Source organism: Hemibagrus wyckioides, linkage group LG16 (assembly GCF_019097595.1).
Source record: "Hemibagrus wyckioides isolate EC202008001 linkage group LG16, SWU_Hwy_1.0, whole genome shotgun sequence".
In the NCBI taxonomy this organism is placed as follows: Eukaryota; Metazoa; Chordata; class Actinopteri; order Siluriformes; family Bagridae; genus Hemibagrus; species Hemibagrus wyckioides.
Window position 1 is genome coordinate 19,197,724 of NC_080725.1, and position 22,133 is coordinate 19,219,856.

The 22,133-nt window shown below is 39.0% G+C and overlaps 1 protein-coding gene across 2 annotated transcripts in view; it reads left to right on the forward strand.

The window, feature by feature from the left end:
* The window catches only part of gfra2b (GDNF family receptor alpha 2b), a 116,121-nt gene that overhangs the window by 21,192 nt on the left and 72,796 nt on the right, over positions 1 to 22,133 (forward strand). The gene's annotated exons all lie outside the window — the stretch shown is intronic.

A 22,133-nucleotide genomic window follows, 5' to 3' on the forward strand; every position in this document is an offset into this window, starting at 1 on the left:
TCCAGACCTCTGCCTCGAATCCCAACACGGTGTTACACTTGTACTCCAAAATCAGCACTGGCTCTACATAAAGCAGTGTACTGACTTCAAAAGCCCTGAGTAATCCTACTCCTTCTTGACCTCCATATTCCCTACAAAATCCTTTCATGTTATTAGATCTTCCTCTCCTTCCTTCCTCACCGTCCCTTCATCTACTCTTTATAATCTCAAGTCTCAGTTACTGTAACATGGAAGACCTTTCACTTAATGTTATAATGCAGCATGGTTGTCTGTGTACTTCTTTGATCTTTGGTCAGTTCGTTGAACCTTCTGAGAGCTTTTTGTCAGTCTCAGTGCGAGATCACACTACACTGAGAGTGATTATTGTCCTATAACAGAACACCTGGTCATGTTGTGTTCCTAACTCAGGCCCGCCTACAGACAAACAGACAGATTTTCTTCAGATACTTTGACTGAAGGAAGCACTGACTGACTGAGACACTGACTGACTAACAAACACTTTGAAACACTGACTGGATGACTGACTGAATGAATGACTGACTGAAAAACATTGGCTAACTGACAGACTTACAGAAACACTGACTGGATGACTGACTGAATGAATGACTGACTGAAAAACATTGGCTAACTGACAGACTTACAGAAACACTGACTGGATGACTGACTGACTGACTGACTGAGTGGATGACTGACAGACTAACAGAAGCAATGACTTACTAATGGACATTTACTGACTGACTGACACACTGACACACTGACTGACTGACTGAATGAATGAATGAATGAATGAATGAATGAATGAAACCCTGACTGACTGAATCACTGGCTCACTGATAAAAACCCTGAATGAATGACTGACTGACTGAGCTGACTGACTGACTGACTGACTGAATGAAGGACTCAGTGAAAAACAATGACTATAAATATGACTATAAAACAATAACTGACTGACTTACAGAAACACTGGCTGACTGACTGGATAACTGACTGGGTGACTGACTAACAGAAACAATGACTCATTAATAGACATTGACTGACTGAAAGAATAACTGACTGTCTGACACATTCATTCATTCATTGTCTATACCCACTTATTCCTAGGTTCACAGGGGTCTGCTGGAGCCTATCCCAGCGCACATAGGGCAAAAGGCAGGGGTACACCCTGGACAAGTCGCCAGTCCATCGCAGGGCCACACATAGACGAACAACCACACACACTCCTATGGGCAATTTGGAATTACCAATCAACCTAATGTACATGTTTTTGGACTGTGGGAGGAAACCAGAGTACCCGGAGTAACCCCGGGATTCGGACCCAGGACCTTCTTGCTGTGAGGCAACAGTGCTAACCACTAAGCCACTGTGCTGCCCCTAACAGAAACAATGACTCATTAATAGACATTGACTGACTGACTGAAACACTGACTGACTGACTGACTGACTGACTGACTGACTGACTGACTGAATGAATGAATGAATGACAGAAACTCTGACAAACATTGACTCACTGACAGGAACACTGACTGAATGACTAAATAATTGACTGACAGAAGCAATGACACTCTAATAGACATTGACTGACAGAATAACTGACTGACTGAGCAACTGACCAGCAGACAAACCGAATGACAAACTGACAGAAAGACTGACACGCTCACACAGAGACAGACAGACTGGCTGACTGGATAACTGATAGACAGACAGACCGACTGATACACTAACATAGAGACAGACACACTGACTGACTGATTAGGAGACAAACAGGTGACTGACATGAGGTGAGGGATAATTAAACCATAATTAACAAACCTTCCAAACATTTCACAGCTTTAAATCTAACTAGCAATGTCTCATTTTTCAGGAACTCTGCGTCATGCCAGACTGCATCACATCACCTTGCTGTATAAACACACAACTATAAACACACATCACAAACGCGTTTCATTTCTCCAACACGGCTAAGAAAACAATATTTTAGATGATTTTTTTTTCTTATAAGCTACCGTCCAATACTCCAATCTTTCTGACAACCTCTTCTTTAAACCGATCAGAGAAAAGAGCCGAGGCCTCCACAACCTCTCGTTCCTTCATGTCACTTCTGGGCCACTCAGTGCCAAGATGACATTTTGCGTTTCGGAAAAGTGATTTTTCAGAATGATCAAGCTGTCAGACAAAATCAAAAAGCGTGAGAGCGCTGCAGCAAATTTCTCACCTCCCAGTTGACTTACAGGCCGGTCTGAGCGAATCAAATATTACATTTTTTTTACCCAAACTCTGCACACTCTAGTGGCGTGTGCTGGAAAAATCAGATTTAAACGGATTTCGAACAACAGCCAGTAGAGACCGAGACATAGAGAGAAAATACAGGAAGTAGACACAGATTAAATGAAATGGCAGTCTGGCATGTGCAGGTGACTCTGAGGGATGAATTGAATAGATTGTGGTTAAATTATAGAAATAAGTGCACAAATATAGCCAGAGGAAATGTACAAAATCTGGGCGGAATTGCCAGTGGAGGTAGTGCAATGCTGGAGTTTGTGTCGTTGATGGAAATATATTTTCTGCTGTGTTTGTTAAGGAACATTTTTTTCAGAGAGATAGAGAGCAGGAAGAAGAAGAAGAAGAAGAAGTTTATTGTCATCATTCCCAGGGGTACAGTTTAAGCAAATAGTTTAGCTAACCACGGGTACCAACATAAATCAAGTGTCAGTGCAAATATCAGGTCAGGACTGAGGAAATTAGAGGGATTAAATGTGATTAAATTAATAAGTGATTAATCTCAATTCCAGTGTAAAATGTTGTGAAGTTCAGTCTTGAAGTAGTTAATATGGATACATTTTGGAAATTTGTAGCTTGCTGGTTATAGATGTCGTAGCAGAAGAATAAGGGATAAATAAAATAAAAATAAATTGGAACAGTTTTTAATCAGAGTATAGAATCGAGTCAGTTAAACTCCTGGGATATTGATCTGGTCAGTTAAGTAGCAGAGGGGGTTGTTAATCAGTTTCAGCTGCTTTGGTTTTAATGAAATGAGCAACAGCTGCACTAGATGGGCAACAATGAGACGACCCCCAAAACAGGAATGGTTTTACAGCTGGAGGTGTACCAGTGTCATTTTTTTCCCTATTCATCTTTTCTAACTGTTTTTCATTAGTTTTGCATTTGGCTAGGGTCAGTGTCACTACTGGTAGCAATAGGTGATACCTGGACCCTACAGAGGTTGCACAAGCAGTCTAACTTCTCCAGGAAGGATCAATACGTGCCATTGCCAGAAGGTTTGCTGTGTCTCCCAGCACAGTCTCAAGAGCATGGAGGAGATTCCAGGAGACAGGTAGTTACTATAGGAGAGATGGACAGGGCCGTAGAAGGTCGTTAACCCATCAGCAGGACCGTTATCTGCTCCTTTGTACAAGGAGGAACAGGGTGAACGCTGCCAGAGCCCTACAAAATGACCTCCTGCAGACCACTGGTGTGAATGTCTCTGACCAAACAATCAGAAAGAGTATGTATATACTGACCAGGTATAACATTATCACCACCTGCTTAATATTGTGTTGGTCCCCCTTTTGCTGCCAAAACATCATGCACTGTGTATTCTGACACCTTTCTACCAGCATTAACTTCTTCTTTAGCAATTTGAGCAACAGTAGCTCGTCTGTTGGATCGGATCACACAGGCCAGCCTTTGCTTCCTACATGCATCAATGAGCCTTGGCTGCCCATGACCCTGTCACCGGTTCACCACTGTTCCTTCCTTGGACCACTTTTGATAGATACTGACTACTGCAGACTGGGAACACCCCACAAGAGCTGCAGTGTTGGAGATGCCCTGACAGCCATCACAATTTGTCCCTTGTCAAACTCGCTTGCCCATTTTGCCCATTAAATATATGTATGTATATATATATATATATATATATATATATATACACTACTCACAAAAAGTTAAGGATATTTGGATTTTGGGTGAAATTTATGGAAAATGTAAAAAGTTCACACTACAGTGATATTATATCATGAAAGTAGGGCATTTAAGTAGAACCATGCAATGGTGATTTCCTCATCTCAAACAATTTATTGAAACAAAAGCCAACAACAGTGGTGGATATACCACAACAAAAAATGTCAATGTCTCAATAATTTGTCATGTGCCCTTGACCATCAATTACAGCTTCACAATGACATCTCATGCTGTTCACGAGTCGACTTATTGTCTGCTGAGGCATGGCATTCCACTCTTCTTAAGGGCAGCCCTCAGGTCATTGAGGTTATGGGGTGCAGGGTTATGAGCCTCTACATGGCTATTCAGCTATTTTTCTATTCAGGTCTGGAGAAAGTGCAGGCCACTCCATTTGAGGTACCCCAGCCTCCAGCAGCCATTCCCTAATGATGCGACCTCGATGAGCTGGAGCATTGTCATCCATGAAGATGAAATTAGGCCTGTGATGTTCATGCAGGGGCACAATGACTGGATTAATTATGTTATTCAGATAGTATTGGCTTGTCACTGTACCATTCAAAAGATGTAGGGCAGTTCTGTATTGAGTAGACACACCTGCCCAGACTGTAACACCACCACCACCACCAAAGGCTCGTCTGGTGACAACAGTGGCTGATGCATAGCGCTCTCCTTGACGTCTCCAACATCGTTGGTGGCCATCATTTCTGCTCAACGTGAATTGACTTTCATCAGAGAACAGCACTGAGGCCCACTGGTCCCTCGTCCAGCGTAAATGTGGTGGTGTGGTCAGGTACCCGTGCAGGTCATCTAGCACACAGACCACACTAATGTAAACGGTTTCGAATGGTCTGACGTGACACTTGGGTGCCTCTCACCTCCCTTAAATGTACCTGGAGTTGAGTGGCATTCATCATCCAATTCCGCAGGGCACTGTTCACAATGAAGTGGTCATCAACATGGGATGTGGCCAAAGGACATCCACTTCTATGCCTTTCTGTGACTCTTCCAGTCTCTCTGTATCTCTGTTGCAACCTTCTGATGACACCCTGTGACACTCTAAGCTCAGTGGCCACTTCCCTCTGAGAACATCCTGTTTGAAGCCTCGCAATGGCGAGGTACTGTTGATCAATTGTTACGTGTGGTCTTGGTCTCATGATGTCAAAAATGTGAACAGCATGATGAAGAGGACTGTTTAAATACCAATTCTAATTGAACCAGAAAATTTATTGGTCGATTCATGGATCAAACACCAGTTGTGAATTTTGCCGTTAAGCACCTTGTTAGAGAACAGCAAGTTATGCAAAAAGTACTGAAACACTGAACAGTTGGACATGTGCATTCAAAAGTGTAGAGAAGGTCAAATTAAGTTCACCTGGAAAGGTTATAGTGCATTTTAGGTGCATTCTGAAATTTCACCCGAAAGCCGAATATACTTAAATTTTTGTGAGTAGTTTATATATATATATATATATATATATATATATATATATATATATATATATATGTATATATATATATATATATATATATATGTATATATATATATATATATATATATATATACATATATATATATATATATATATATATATAGTACTGTATGTAACGTGAAGCAGGAAAAAATTGAAAGAATTAAGAAAATATATAACTGTTTATTCTGAGCTCAGAAGTCAGTTTTGAAAGCACAGCCAATGTTCAAATAACAGCAATATTAAAAATACATCTCAATGTGATGTGATAGGTAATGATAGTGTGACGTGCAGAATGTTGAGGCGAGTGTGTATCCATAAATCATTGTTTCAGTACATAGCAGGGGTCAGATAACAGGCTTGCAGCAACAACATGGGCAGAACTATACTCCTCAGTCAAATAAAGAGGGAGAGATTGAAATAAAAGGAAAAAAAAGAGGAACTCAAGCTAGAATCTGAGGAAAGACAATGGAAAATTACAGAAAAAAAAGAAAAAAAAAACAGAAATTTAAGCAACAGAGCTACGTTTAAATCCACCAAATAGTATCCATGATGAGAAATTGTTATATGTTGAAATGAGTCACCTAAATGTACTACTGTTTCAGCAAAGTGTGGATGTGTATACGCTTTTCCCACAACTCCCTTGTGTGAGAGAGGAAGAGTTTTGTGACTGCAGAGGTGTAAATGAAGTGTGGAAAAAGAAATCAAGGGAAATGTGAATTATATTATTTTACACAGTAAAAATTATATGAGGAATAATGAATGAAGAAAAGCTGAACTGCAGGAATGAGGCGTTTGTTTACGGTGACAGTGTGTGTAATGAGGCTAGGTTAGTATGACGTGATACTCTTGTGCTACACACTCAGAAGCAAGAGTGCACACTTGTAGTGTATTATGTGCGAATTGAGATGCAGTAAATTGGATCTGGGTAAGAGAAGGACACGGAACGGGTGACAACGTTCACAGAGACAAAGCTAATGTTGTTGAAAACAACCCATTGATGGGGACGTCTCTACCGCTATCACGGCTAGTTCTTCTCAGTTACTAATCTGTATAAAGAAAGACCTTTGACCTTGCAGCGACTTTGGACTTGTTTGGATGGAGTCCAGAATTGAATCAGTTTAATCCTCTCCTGGTTAGGGTGATAATTCCACATACCTCCTACAAACTTTCAAGCACTACTGCGCTAATGAGAAGCTCAGATAGACACAGAGATCCATGCGCACAAAAAAATGCACAATGCCAGACAAAGTCACAGAAAGGAAGCTGTTGAACAAGTATGTCAGACATTAAACTGACAAGAATGCGTACCTCACCAAGTAGCAAACACACTACACACACTATAACACACTACACACACTATAACAAACTACACACACTACATACACTATAACATTTACATTTCTGGCATCTGGCAGACTCTCTTATGCTCTATCAATGAATACATTAACACTGGTTCAATAGCTCACAGACTTAGGATACCATCAGCCCTTTTTTTGTTTTTTAAATCTACTTACAACAATATATGAAACAAACAGGAAAAATAAGAGCTAGTTTAAGTGGTTCAGGAAGAGGTAGGTCGTGAAAACGGTCAGTGACTCAGCTGTACGGACGTCTAGGGGACGTTCATTCCACCACCTTGGTGCCAGCACAGAGAAGAGTCTAGATGTATGCCTACCTTTTACCCTGAGAGATGGTGGGACCAGTTAAGCAGTGCTAGTGGATCTGAGGAAGTGAGGTGCAGTGCGAGGATTAATAAGATCTTTGAGGTGAGATGGTGCTGGTCAATTCTTGGTTGTTTAGGCAAGCAGCAGTGTTTTGAATGTGATGCGTGTAGCTACCAGAAGCCAGTGGAGGGAATGCAGCAGTGGGATGGGGTGGATTTTGGATCATTTGTAGTGGAGGAATTGCATTCAGAGGTAGACCTGCTAATAGGGAGTTGCAGCAGTCCAGTCTCGAAATGGCAAGAGACTGAACAAGCACCTGAGTAGCCTTTGTGTATAGAAATCACACACTACAACACACTACATACACTACACTTCCAACATACACTATATTTATATTATATTATTTTGTATTTTTTTTTTTTTTTTGCTTTTTGCAAAATAACAATGTGTAATATAATAATATAAATACCAAAAAATATAAAAAATGAAAAAAAATGTGTAGGGGAGAGCGGGGACGGTTGCAACATGGGGCAGTTGCAACAAGGCTTATTTCTCCAATCAGGAATGAGCTGGAGTGACAATACTCATACTGCACATACTCAGTGAGCCCCTCCCCCCATCTGCAAGAAATCAGCCATGTGTGACCATTCCTTCTAGAAAAAGCAAAATTCAAGGTAAAAAAGTATTTTTTTTAATGCTCAGAATTTTTCTCATACTGTTTAAACTGTTTTTGTGAAGCATTATTCATTCATATAATTTAAATCAGTGTTTTCTTAGCTTCTAATAGGCATAGCTAGCAAGTGTCAAAGCTGTTGTGTCTAGCTAGTATAGCAAGTTTTATCATGGCTGTCAGAGTAGGGACAGTTGCAACAAGGTGTTGCAACCATCCCACCTTGCTGTTGCAACAAATTTCATGCAAAAGATGTGTGGAACATGGATGAAACAGGGGTTACAACTGTCCAAAACCCAGAAAATATTGTTGCCAGGCATGGCGGTAGACAGTTTGGGTCATCCACATCAGCAGAAAGAGGGACACTTGTGACCCTTGCTTGTGCAGTCAGTGCACTGGGGAATATGATCCCACCACACTTTGTATTCCCTTGTGTCCATTTCAAAGAACATTTTATCCGTGATGGCCCACCTGGATGCATTGGAACAGCCAATGCATCTGGGTGGATGCTGGTAGAAGACTTTATCGTGTTTCTGAAGCATTTCCAACACCACAGTCCTCAGTGGATGCTAAAGTCCTGCTTATACTGGACAACCACTTTTTCCACTTTTGTCTCTGACAGGAATAAATTTCTGTAGAGACAATGGAATTGTCTTGCTTTCCTTTCCACCTCACTGCTGTCACAAACTACAGCCACTGGACTGCTTATGGTCCTCTAAAATGAGCTGTGAACTCTTTCTGTGCCTCATGGATGAAGAGCCACCCAGGGCTGACAATGTCAATTTATGACATTCCTGGGATTGTTAGGTTGGCCCTCCCTTTGGCAGCAACACCAGCAAATGTGCAGTCAGGTTTTAGGTGCACTGGCATTTGGCCATTTAATCAGGAGGTCTTCCAAGATGTTGACTTTGCACCATCTTTGGTGACAGACCATCCTCCTCCATCCACTGCAGCTCCACCAGTTCCATCTGCCCTGCCTACACCTCCTGCAGATCCTGTCTCCAGCTGCTGTTGCTTAACCACTGCCACCTGTGCTGCCCGCACCTGCTGGAACTGCACAAGAGACACCTTCCTGTATCGATTTCTCACCTGAGAACCTATGACCTCACCCTACGACCTCTGTTAATTTTATTACTCTTTGTCTTTATCAGTTTAACCAATTTAACTCCGTCTGTTCACAAATAAAATAAAGAAATTGCAGTATGATGTTACGTAATGTATTTTTAATTACATTTTAATGAATGTTGCAACTGTCCCTGTGGACTGTTGCAACCGTCCCCTGTTAGGGGGTCAGTTGCAACATTTCACTTTGTCTGTTAAAGTTTACATTGTTCATATATTATTACATGTATGGATGTTACAACAATGTGGGTGAGTAGCTGACAGATTTAAGTGTAATATATTAAAATTTTGGCTTTCTACTAAAAACGGTCACTGAGAAACTGAAGAAAATACAAAAAGTGTTTCAACCGTCCCCGCTCTCCCCTACTATAGTATAATATAATAATCTAAAATATGAATAGAAAAATAATGCATAAAGCAAAAACATACAAAAATATTACATTTTATATATTATAACAAGAAATTACTCAACAAATGATTGATAAATGAACCCTAAAGCTACATTGAACCCTAGCTAGTACCTCTATAGAACTTTTCCAAATATGAAGCTTCCAGTAGAACCCTATACAGAACCTTTTCTCTTAAGTGTGTGTGTCACATTTTGCCAACAATATTGGGCTTTTTATTTTCCTCGATTTTACCGGCTTCTAGGCTTGTAAACCGACGCAACCGATCCGTAGCCGGTTCCGCATGTTTTTGTATTGTTTTTCTCATTTAAAATGATTGATTCTAAATCCAGGATTTGGTTTCCTGTATGCTTTGTTTATTGGTCCACCACAAACCCCATGACAAATCTCTCACCACTGGCATTTCTATACAACAGGTCACATAAACACCACTGAAACATCTCATTAGCGATCCACTGCGGCTTCGTCCCAAACCACACAAGCTATTCGCTTTAAACTCCATACTCTATTTCTCCTTCCGAGAGTTCTGTGTGTTAATCTGTCACATAGCTTGTTTGGACAGTAACCGCAGGGAATTACGGGCTTTCATAACAAAAAATGACAAGACTGCGTACATCACTAACTAGCGAACGCACTACACACACAACACGGGCTTTAACATGACGTGCCTCCAAGGGCTTCTGACCTACACGAAGAAAATGAGCTGAGTGTTTCGCGAAGACGCGGTTAATTAGAAACGATGACTTTATTGTCATTGGTAATTAAAAAGGAAGCATAACGACAGCATGGAAGAAAAACAGAGCACTTAAGTGAGGGGTCGGAGTCTCTGTAGGACTAATGTACAGGACCAGTGTATGGTATTTGTCCCCTTTGGGAAGGAGATGAATTTTTAACAAGCTACAAAGGAAGACTTTGACAGTGCAGTAATATAACCTGATGAGGAAACAGCCATTAACTTTACGCTGTACGTTTTGTTCTGGCGCAGCTTTTACAGCAAGCAGCCGAGAAAAAGGAAAGGACGTCGTGAGAAGACTAGAGAGAAGATTGCAGCTGCTGTAACTTAAGCGATAACAGGAAGCGAGGAGGATTACATGTGACTAGAAATGTGTGAGAATTGATTTGTGATGTAAGAGGACTTCCTGACCTTCAGTTACAGGATAATAACTAATCAACTAATGGATCCCATAATGCTTTTTATATTTATATCTGAAATATAATTCAGTTCTGCAAAAAAAACAAAAAATGACTGATCGTCACAGTAAGTAGGAATGAAGAAGGCCGTCACTTTTTACCTCAGGACGATTATGCCCTTATGAAGTGCGTTTCAAAGTCAAGTGGTAGGAGAGTCATTTTTAGAACTGGTTTATTAAAAAAAATAGAAAGAAAGCCGCTTCTGAGCTACATGGCAGTTTTGCAGATCTACGATCAGGATATTTTGATGTGTGGAATTTGTTCATGTTTCTGATATGAAATGTTTGTAGTGATTGAAGCTATGAGAATGTACACTCTGTATCTCTGGTAATCTTTGGGGAAAAAAAATACTGCAGGATTGTAGTGCGACAGACTTAAATAATGTAACTGGAGAAAAATGCAGCTTTCCTCCGACTGCATACATGATAATTACACCGAATCGGATATTTGTCATATGGGCGCAGTCGTGAAGCTTAAACGACGGAACGAAACGGGTTATAAAAATCATGATTAAAGGTTAGATAATTAGAAAAATGTTGATTTTTATATCTATATATTAGAAGCTCATTTATCTTACACATACCTACCGTCCCTCTGTGTTTCTCTCAGCTGGATGTCAGCTGTAGCAAATGAGAGGCTATAAATCAAGCAGCTCGTCTGTCAGCACATTACATCTATTCAGGAGCCCTCAGCTGCAAATGACACCAGCCATGGCTCTTATTTATTGCCAATATTACTCTTATAACGTTTCTGTCCCGAAAATGTTGCCTGCCTTTATTTTTTATTTTTATATTATTATTATTTTGCACTTCTTTTTATTTACACAGCTCTTTCCTGGACTGAAGTAACAACCTGCTTCGAATGAACGTATTTCCATCACTCGTTCTTAAAAGGAATGCTCCATCACTTGCTTTTTATATGGAAACTCAAAACAGTTCTTTATGTGGTTTTATTATTTTAAAAGGTTCTTTGAATCCATGTTAGATGGTTGCTTTTAGAATAATTAAGGGGTATTTTTTATAATAATTATAACAATAATAATAATAATAATAATAATAATTATTATTATTATTATTATTATTATTATTATTATTATTAATATTGTTGTTGTTGTTGCTTTTTTATTATTCTTATAAAAATCTACACATAAATGAACGCTTATTATTATTATTATTATTATTGTTGTTGTTGTTGTTGTTGTTGTTGTTGCTTTTTTATTATTCTTATAAAAATCTACACATAAATGAACCCTTATTATTATTATTATTATTATTATTATTATTATTATTATTATTATTATTGTTATTATTATAGAAGCATAGCATCCCTGGTGGTCCAGCGGCAGGATCCCGTGCTCATACCGTGGCCTGGGCTCAAATCCCGGGCAAGGTACCAACCCAGCCAATGTGGGGTTAACTCTCAGTGCCGGTCTCAAGCCCGGATAAAGTGGGAGGCTTGCGTCAGGAAGGGCATCCGGCGTAAAACCTGTGCCAAATCAAAATATGCGGATCCGATGATCCACTGTGGCGACCCCGAGGAGGGAGCAGCCGAATGAACAACAGCAACATTATAAAAGCTTCCTTTATATTAAAAATAACCATCTAACTTAGACTCGAAGAACCCCATTGGGTTCTTTTCTACAAACCATTCAAAATGGTTTAGAGTGTATTTGAATTTGTTTGTTTTTCTTGTATAATAATAATAATAATAATAATAATAATAATAATAATAATAATAATAATTATTATTATTATTATTATTATTATTATTATTATTATTATTATTATAAATATTACAATCACAGTATACTTTTATTTCAAGCAAAACATTTTGAAGGATTGAAAAAAGTCAGTGGGGTTTTTGATGGGGTTCTAGATGTTCTTTTGGAATAATTTAGGGGTTGTTTTAATAATAATAATAATAATAATAATAATTATTATTATTATTATTATTAATACTTATTAAATTATTGTATAATTACATTATTTTATATATTTTGTTAAATTATAAAAATATTAGTTTATTTTATATGTAATAATAATAATACGAATTGTTACAATTTAAATCCAGTATACATTTATTTCAACACAAGCAACATTCTGTTGTGAAAAAGAAAATTTGTGTGTTTGAAGTGTTTCATCATTACAGTCTGAATTATTTCACAAATTTAATCAGCTATCCATTTTTTTCCCCTGAAATACATCATTCATAAACATCTCACAGCTTCATCTACATAGAGATAAAATCAGTAATTAATATAGAAGATATGTTCCTCTTCAAGTCTTCTATATAGAAACATTGTTTTGAGAAAAGGTTCTGTCAGTCAAGTACAGAACCCAAGAGTTCCATACAGAACCCTAAAGAACCTCTTGTTCAGTGTTCCGAAAAAATTGAAAAATATCATTCTATTAATATTATTTTTTTCTATTAATATCATGTCAGGTATTAAGTGATTAAAGTTCCAGTAGGCTAAATATGTATTCATTCATTCATTAATTTCATTTCATTTCATTTATTTAAGAATGATACTAAACACAAGTCTGTAAAAAGCTATGACTTATTGCCATGACTGGAGGTGAAGACAGACACAGGTGCAGACTTTATTGCGGCTATTATTGTAAATCTTTCTGGAGAAAATAAGAGAAAAAGAGAAAGACAAAAAGAACATACATCCTCAGCAAGCAAAAATGATATGAAATTGAATGACAATCATGTAATAACATACAGGATGTGAGAAAGACGGTGATGAACAACGCACACTCGATATCAATAAAGCCTTAAGAATTAGACATGACGGGAAACAGACTGCAGGTGAGGGTGATTGGGTTCTGGGGCTGATGGGATTTGTAGTTTGACATAATTATGAGACTTCCATTATAGTAGCTATAAACACTCGTTTCCTCAGCAGCCTCTCCTTAATTTTAAGCTAATAAAATAGTGACCTCAGTCTTCAAAGACTCTGAGACTCCTTTCATAAATGCTAAAAATCAACAAAGATTTCACCATATCAACAATCACACACTTTTGTGCACACACAATTTGTTTTTGTTTTTTATTTAAAATACAGTGGAACATCGGCATACGAACGTAATTTGTTCCGTGGGAGTTCTTAAGGCGGAAATTGGAATTGCGAAACGGATTTTCCCATAAGAAATAATGTAAATGCAGATAATCCGTTCCAGACGCCCAAACATATTCCCAATACAAAGCGTATGTAAACTGTATGGCTGCTTATAAAAAACTGACCCAAGCCAAGCATTCCATGTCAAAGTTCCTCACAGGAAGTCGTGCCACCAAGCTTGGGCTATAAATAGGACAGACCACCAATGCCCCCAATCTGTCAACAAAAAACACCCGAAAAATCACCTAGCTTTTGAAGGCATGCCAAAGGCAATGTTGGTATCTTGGGTTGACTTTTTCTAAACAGCTTTTGCAGACAAATTAAATTTAAAATTCGTAATCTCACTTCGGTTGGCTTCACTTCACTTCCCACTGATTACAACAACTAGTACACTGAAACTAGTTTCGAACGTATGCTCATTTTAGCCGGTGTTCATTTTGTTTCATTCCTATGCCGAAAATGCTCCTTATGCCAATGTAAATTTCTTGGAAATTTTAAATTCTTAAAAGAGAAGTTCACTTCCAGAACAAAAATCTACAAATAATTGACACACCCCCTTGTCATCCAAGATGTTCATGTCTTTCTTTCTTCAGTCATAAAGAAATGATGTTTTTTGAGGAAAATATTTAAGAATTTTCTCCATATAGTGGACTTCAATGGTGCCTGCGAGTTTGTCCTTCCACAATACAGTTTAAATGCAGCTTCAAAGAGCTCCAAACCTCGATCCCAGCTGATGATCATGCGTCACGGTTGACTTTTCCCATGTGATTACGTAGTACGTAGCGTCGCAGACACACATCCCAGAGGTAGTGCTAGACAAGCTTTCGTGGTTAAAAGGTATCCATCGTCTATACCCGCTTTATTCCTAATTAGGGTCACGGGTGTCTGCTGGAGCCTATCCCAGCACACATTGGGCGAAAGGCAGGGGTACACCCTGGACAGGTCACCAGTCCATCGCAGGGCCACATATAGACAGACAACCACACACACTCCTATGGGAAATTTAGAATTACCAATCAACCTAATGTACATGTTTTTGGACTGTGGGAGTAAACCCACATAGGCACAGGGAGAACATGCAAACTCTACACAGAAGGGCCCCTGCCTGTTCGAACCCAGGACTCGAACCCAGGACCCGAACCCAGGACCTTCTTGCTGTGAGGCAACAGTGCTAACCACAAAGACACTATGCTGCCTGTGGTTAAAAAGTATAAACTTTTTTAATTTTTCTAAGAAAATGACCGATTGTTTCGCTAGATAAGATCCTTCTTCCTGGGCTGGGATCGTTTTGAGCTCTTTGAAGCTGCATTTAAACTGCATTTTGAGGTCCACTATATGGAGAAAAATCCTGAAATGTTTTCCTCAATAACATCATTTCTTTATGATGTTCTGGAAGTGAACTTCTCTTTTAAGGTGAAAATTTGTAAAGGAGTGCATTCGTATATATCAAGGTTCCACTGTATCCAGAAGTACACTAAAAAGAATTAACTAAGAAGAATCAAGTTGGCTTTAAAATAGCTGACATTTTCGAACAGTAGGTTAGTGTTTCTAAGCCTTGAGTCTGAGGTCCTGCACATTTCGAGGCTTTCCCCGCTCTAAAAATCTGATTCAGCTCATCAGCTGACTAACAAACCTGAACACGAAAGCACCGAATGACTTACAGGAATAAAAACACCAAACCTCAGGATTGAGACACCGTTACAGCGGAGCAGACTATGTAGGCAGCCTTGTCCTGAATGAAACACTGCACGTCGTAAATGTCCCCACGACATAGAAACGATTATCAGCGCTGCTCGAACGGCACAGTAAAACGTGTGTACACAATAGACGGGTATGACAGATAGGGGCGTTTAAGAGACTGTGTCCCTGTGCTGAATCTAATTTTGGCATCATTCAAGGTCTCTCCATCTGCTGAACTCTTAAATGTCCTGAGACGGCACACTGCTCTTAATAGAATAACGGACAAAGTCACCACCAAGGGCGATGTCAAAATCGTTTTACACACTCTGCTGCTCGAGATGCTTTGTGTGTGTATATGTGTATATGTGTGTGTGTGTCATCAAGTAGCATAGCAGAGTATAAATATAAGGCTTAGCTCACGTTATTATTTATTATCATTGTCATGGTTGCAGTCCAGCGTGCTCCTGATACATTGAAATAACACATCTTACAGAAGAAAATAACACACACACACACACACACACTTATTTAAACAATTAAGTACATTGTTATTTACAGCTTCTCCTGTCTCTTACAGCTGAACAGATTTATTTTTAGAATTTCCTGCTCTGATCCCTTGTTGTCGGTGTTGTAAATGTTGATGTATTTTTGACATATTAGTTGTTTTTGTTGTTGTCATTGCCATTGTCATCATTGTTGTCATTGTTGTCATTGTTGTTATTGTTGTTGTCGTTGTAAATGTTGTTGCCATTGCATTTGCTGACATACTGTATTTGCTGTTGTCATTGCTGTTGTCATTGTTGTTGTCATTGCTGTTGTCATTGCTGTTGTTGTCATTGCTGTTGTTGTCATTGCTGTTGTCATTGCTGTTGTCATTGCTGTTGTTGTCATTGCTGTTGTCATTGCTGTTGTTGTCATTGCTGTTGTTGTTGTTTTTGCCATTGCTGTTGTCATTGTATTTGCTGTTGTCATTGCTGTTGTGGTTGTTGTTGTCATTGTTGTTGTCATTGCTATTGTCATTGCTGTTGTTATTGTTTTTGCCATTGCTGTTGTCATTGTTGTTGTCTTTGCTGTTGTCATTGTTGTTGTCTTTGCTGTTGTCATTTTTGTCATTGCTGTTGTGGTTGTTTTTGTCATTGCTGTTGTGGTTGTTTTTGTCATTGCTGTTGTGCTTGTTTTTGTCATTGCTGTTGTGGTTGTTGTTGTCATTGCTGTTGTCATTGTTGTTGTCATTGCTATTGTTGTCAATGTCATTGCTGTTGTGGTTGTTGTTGTCATTGCTATTGTTGTCGTTGTCATTGCTGTTGTCGTTGTTTTTGTCATTGCTGTTGTCATTGTTGTTGTCATTGCTGTTGTCATTGCTACTGTTGTCAATGTCATTGCTGTTGTGGTTGTTGTTGTCATTGCTGTTGTGGTTGTTGTTGTCATTGCTATTGTTGTCGTTGTCATTGCTGTTGTCGTTGTTTTTGTCATTGCTGTTGTCATTGTTGTTGTCATTGCTGTTGTTGTTGTTGTCATTGCTGTTGTCATTGTTGTTGTCATTGTTGTTGTCATTGTTGTTGTCATTGCTGTTGTTTTTGTTGTCATTGCTGTTGTCATTGCTATTGTTCTTGTCATTGCTGTTGTCATTGCTGTTGTTGTTGTCATTGCTGTTGTCATTGCTGTTGTTGTTGTTGTCATTGCTGTTGTCATTGCTGTTGTTGTTGTCATTGCTGTTGTCATTGCTGTTGTTGTTGTCATTGCTGTTGTCATTGCTGTTGTTGTTGTTGTCATTGCTGTTGTCATTGCTATTGTTCTTGTCATTGCTGTTGTCATTGCTGTTGTTGTTGTCATTGCTGTTGTCATTGCTGTTGTTGTTGTTGTCATTGCTGTTGTCATTGCTGTTGTTGTTGTCATTGCTGTTGTCATTGCTGTTGTTGTTGTCATTGCTGTTGTCATTGCTGTTGTTGTTGTTGTCATTGCTGTTGTCATTGCTATTGTTCTTGTCATTGCTGTTGTCATTGCTGTTGTTGTTGTTGTCATTGCTGTTGTCATTGCTATTGTTCTTGTCATTGCTGTTGTCATTGCTGTTGTTGTTGTTGTCATTGCTGTCGTCATTGTCTTTGCTGTTGTCATTGCTGTTGTCATTGCTGTTGTTGTCATTGCTGTTGTCATTGCTGTTGTTGTTGTTGTCATTGCTGTTGTCATTGCTATTGTTCTTGTCATTGCTGTTGTCATTGCTGTTGTTGTTGTTGGCATTGCTGTCGTCATTGTCTTTGCTGTTGTCATTGCTGTTGTCATTGCTGTTGTTGTCATTGCTGTTGTCATTGCTGTTGTCATTGCTGTTGTCATTGCTGTTGTTGTTGTTGTCATTGCTGTCATCATTGTCTTTGCTGTTGTCATTGCTGTTGTCATTGCTGTTGTCATTGCTGTTGTTGTCATTGCTGTTGTCATTGCTGTTGTCATTGCTGTTGTTGTTGTTGTCTTTGCTGTTGTCATTGCTGTTGTCATTGCTGTTGTTGTCATTGCTGTTGTCATTGCTGTTGTCATTGCTGTTGTTGTCATTGCTGTTGTCATTGCTGTTGTTGTCATTGCTGTTGTCATTGCTGTTGTCATTGCTGTTGTTGTCATTGCTGTTGTCATTGCTGTTGTCATTGCTGTTGTTGTCATTGCTGTTGTCATTGCTGTTGTCATTGCTGTTGTTGTCATTGCTGTTGTTGTTTTTGCCATTGCTGTTGTCATTGTCTTTGCTGTTGTCATTGCTGTTGTGGTTGTTGTTGTCATTGTTGTTGTCATTGCTGTTGTCATTGCTGTTGTTATTGTTTTTGCCATTGCTGTTGTGGTTGTTTTTGTCATTGCTGTTGTGGTTGTTTTTGTCATTGCTGTTGTGCTTGTTTTTGTCATTGCTGTTGTGGTTGTTGTTGTCATTGCTGTTGTCATTGTTGTTGTCATTGCTATTGTCGTCAATGTCATTGCTGTTGTGGTTGTTGTTGTCATTGCTATTGTTGTCGTTGTCATTGCTGTTGTCGTTGTTTTTGTCATTGCTGTTGTCATTGTTATCGTTCTTGTCATTGCTGCTGCTGCTGTTGTTGTTACTGCTGTTATCGTTGTTGTGGATGTTGTCATTATTGTTATTGTCATTGTTGTTGCTGTTCCCAATGCTGTTGCTGTTAACATATTTGTTGTTGTTGTCGTTGTTGTGTGCCACGGCCTCACTCATAATCTTAGTTTTTGCCTTGTTTTGTGATTCTTGTTTTTTTTCACAGTTTTGGTTCTTTGTTTACACAATAAATGATCTGCACTCGTTTCCACCGTCACTTCGCAATGGTGGCACCGTCAGCCTTGAACTTCACTATTTGTGATTCAGCCACAGAAAAAAATTGAATGTTACATGAGAACATTGTGTCTCTGTCTTTTTTTATTTGAACCAAATACATTTTAGCGACATTTTACCAAATACATTAATGCTAACACACTATCAAATTAACTAATGTCACAGGTTCCAGTATCAATCTGCTCATAATATTCTGCTTCTTAATTGATACACTGATGATGACAATCTTACGGGTGCTGAGAATCATGTTCTTATTTCTTTCCCCAAAACAAAAAACACTGCTATTTTTTCGACCGTGTCGTAACGAATGTGACAGATCAGCTGTGACGAGAGCGGCAGAGTAAATAAATAAATAAATAAATAAATTCAGGAAGGGCAGAATGCAAAAAATCAAAGCCGACAAGGCACGACGAGCGAAACACCGCAATATGCTAAATATCGTCTGAGTCGCGCAGAAGGAAACGGTGCGAGTTTGGAAAGCCGAAAGTGAGAGGATAAATACAAACTCTAATTACAGCTTGATTTGAAAAAGAGCCAGAGATAATTGCTTGTTACATATGATAATTAAACCGCGATCGTTTGCACAGGGCAGGTTGGAGCGGAGGCGGCGGTGTTAAGGGGCGACACCTGATCGAAATTAACCTGTTTTTACCGAGAATTCATTTGCAACCTGAACCTTAACCCAACCTGTTTATTCCTTTTCATACCAAATTGATCCTGACTGGCTGGATGACGTCCCTGTCGTATCGAGCACCTTCCTGCTTTTCAGGTTGTTGAAAGGGAGACGGAACGGAAGAGTGACGAAGCGGGTTGGATTTCCTTCTGGCCACGAGTCACGAGTGTTGTGTGCTGTTTATTTGTGTGCGTTCTCATATAGGGAAGTGAATACAACCTAGACGATAATAATAGTGGTGTTGTTCTTTTATCTGCTCCCTGTTCGGGGTCGCCACAGCAGATCATTCGGTCCACACGTTTCTATTTGGCACAGGTTTTTATACCGGATGCCCTTCCTGATGCAACCCTCCCATTTAATCCAGGCTTGGGACCGGCACTAAGAGTTAACCCTTCAGTGGCTGGGTTATCTCCCTGCCCACGAATCAAACCCAGGCCGCGGCAATGAGAGCACGGGATCCTGCCACTGGACCACCAGGAGGCCACTGAGATAATAATAATAGTAGCAGTAGCAATAGTAAATCATTTTATTTACAGGCACCTTTCTAATCGCCTTTCAAGGTCACCCTACAGATTTCAAACAAGTGATAAATAATAAAATAGCAGTAAACACCAACAAGAAGAAGCCTTTATTATTGTCACACATACAGTACAGCACAGTGGAATTTTTTTCTTCACATTTCCCAGCTGAGGAAGTTGGGGTCAGAGCGCAGGGGCAGTTATGATACAGTGCCCTTGGTGCAGAGAGGGATAAGGGCCTTGCTTATTTGCCCAACAGTGGCAGCTTGAACCTTCCTATCAACAACTCAGAGCCTTAACCACTTGAGCTTCCACTGCCCCTAAACAATAAAATAATAAAACAACAATACAGTTGTCTAGCACTTTGAATGCAGCCTAAGATCCTGCGATCAAAGACGGGTCAGAAAGTTTGTTTGTTTTTCAGCTATGTTTGTTAATTCAGCTATGTTCATTTTTATCTAATGTTCTGTTTGGATTATGAATCTGAACTCTACAGGTAGCTCAAGTGGTTAAAGCTCTGGGTTGTTTACTGTAAGATCGGGGTTCAAGCCCCGGCACTACAAGCTGCCATCATTGGGCCCTTAAGCAAGGCCCTCAACCGTCCCTGCTACAGGGACACTGCTCCCGTGCTCTGACCCCAACCCTTCAAGGATGGGATCGATTCTGGTACAAAGCATAAGGATGTCTTAGTTTGCCAGGTAACCTGTTCAACAAGGGCGGAGCTTACTTTGATCAGCTGATAGCAAGCTTGATTAAATGACATCACCACATAGCCTTTCGATGCATTGCTTAGCAATAAAATACTGACTGTTCAGCTTAGGATGGGATATATTTCACAGGACAGTAATGTATGTGTGACAAATAAAGGCTACTTAACTTGACATAGCATAGTGTATAATACAGCATTTGGGATGCAGCTATAATGTAAGCTGGTTTCTATCTTCAAAGTAAATGCCCCAAGTGTTTGTTCATAAACACCTAAAATGTGAAGGTGTTCGTCTTCAACCACTAAAATTCTGTGTAAGGTTGTCCAACATAGGGGAAAAACACACATCTTAAACACACTGAAAGCCAACAGAGTCCTGACTCATTTTACATCAGACTCACAGTGATAAAATCATTCATTTGTTAATATTTAATTATAAGTTAATAGTTTCTAAATATTATATTAAAAATGACCCATATGTCAATTTCTGAGCACCAGTGTACTGGTAAAAAACATAGTGATGTTACAGATTTTATTTTTCTTTTTGGTACTTTTCCAGAACTTTCCAGACCGTCTCTGTTGTATGCCTGGATGATAAAGGTGATGTAATTCACCACAGAGGGACTAATTTGGGACTTTCTACCACTAACCCTCACAGTTTAAAGCCCTAACGCTCAGGGAGCAGTGAGTGCTCAGATGAAGGCCTAATATTTCGTCACGGTCAATGTTCTTGTCAGGATATTGGGCGTTAACACTCACAGCTGTTCTATCTGGGCAGAATTTTCACTTTATTATACTTCGAAGTATAGATTTCTTTGCTTGAATTGTACGGTATAGCATTTTTATTGTAAGCAACACATCATCTGGGGTCACATGATTTGTCTTTGTGGTCCAGATTTTTTAATAATAGCTTTTGTTTTCATCTATTTTAAGGCGGCGTCAAGTTCCGGCCGAATCATGGGATTTCTGCAGTATATATTTACATGAAATCTAAAACTACAACATGACACAACATGAACGTTGTGTAGTGTCGTGAAACTTCTTAATATAACACAAAGCAGGTAGAATTTTTGTTCATTTTTTAGGAAAATGTTGGTTCATGTTTTATAGCAACAACTCTGAAAGTAGTTCCGGCAGTGAGGCAAATCACAGGTTTATATTAATGCTCTCGAAACTAATATGTTATCATTTATACAGTAACAGCTAACTTGTAGGAATAGTAATTAATCTTATTAACTTTTTTTATTAAGTCTTGTTAACTGAATTGTGATCTAATAAAAAAAGAGCACCATACAATGTTAACGTGTTTTTGTGAGCCGTTTATTCAACATTTAAGGTAGGAGTCTCCAGCGTCACCACTTTGTTACAGGAAGTTTTCCAGCATAGGAAAAAAAAAAAACAGAGCACACTTTGCTCTGTAATTTCATTACTTACTAGTTTTCGGTGTTCCACAACATTTAACATAACTATAATTAAATAGAAGTGACATTATTTCATTATTTTACCCAGAGACCAAACCTATTTAGTTGTGTTTATGTTCAGTATTGAATGTCTTTGTTCCATTCCACAGTGGAGGTTAATATGAAGCTTATTTGAAAGTAGATACTGAGGACTTTGTAGAATTTGTAGTGTTTTC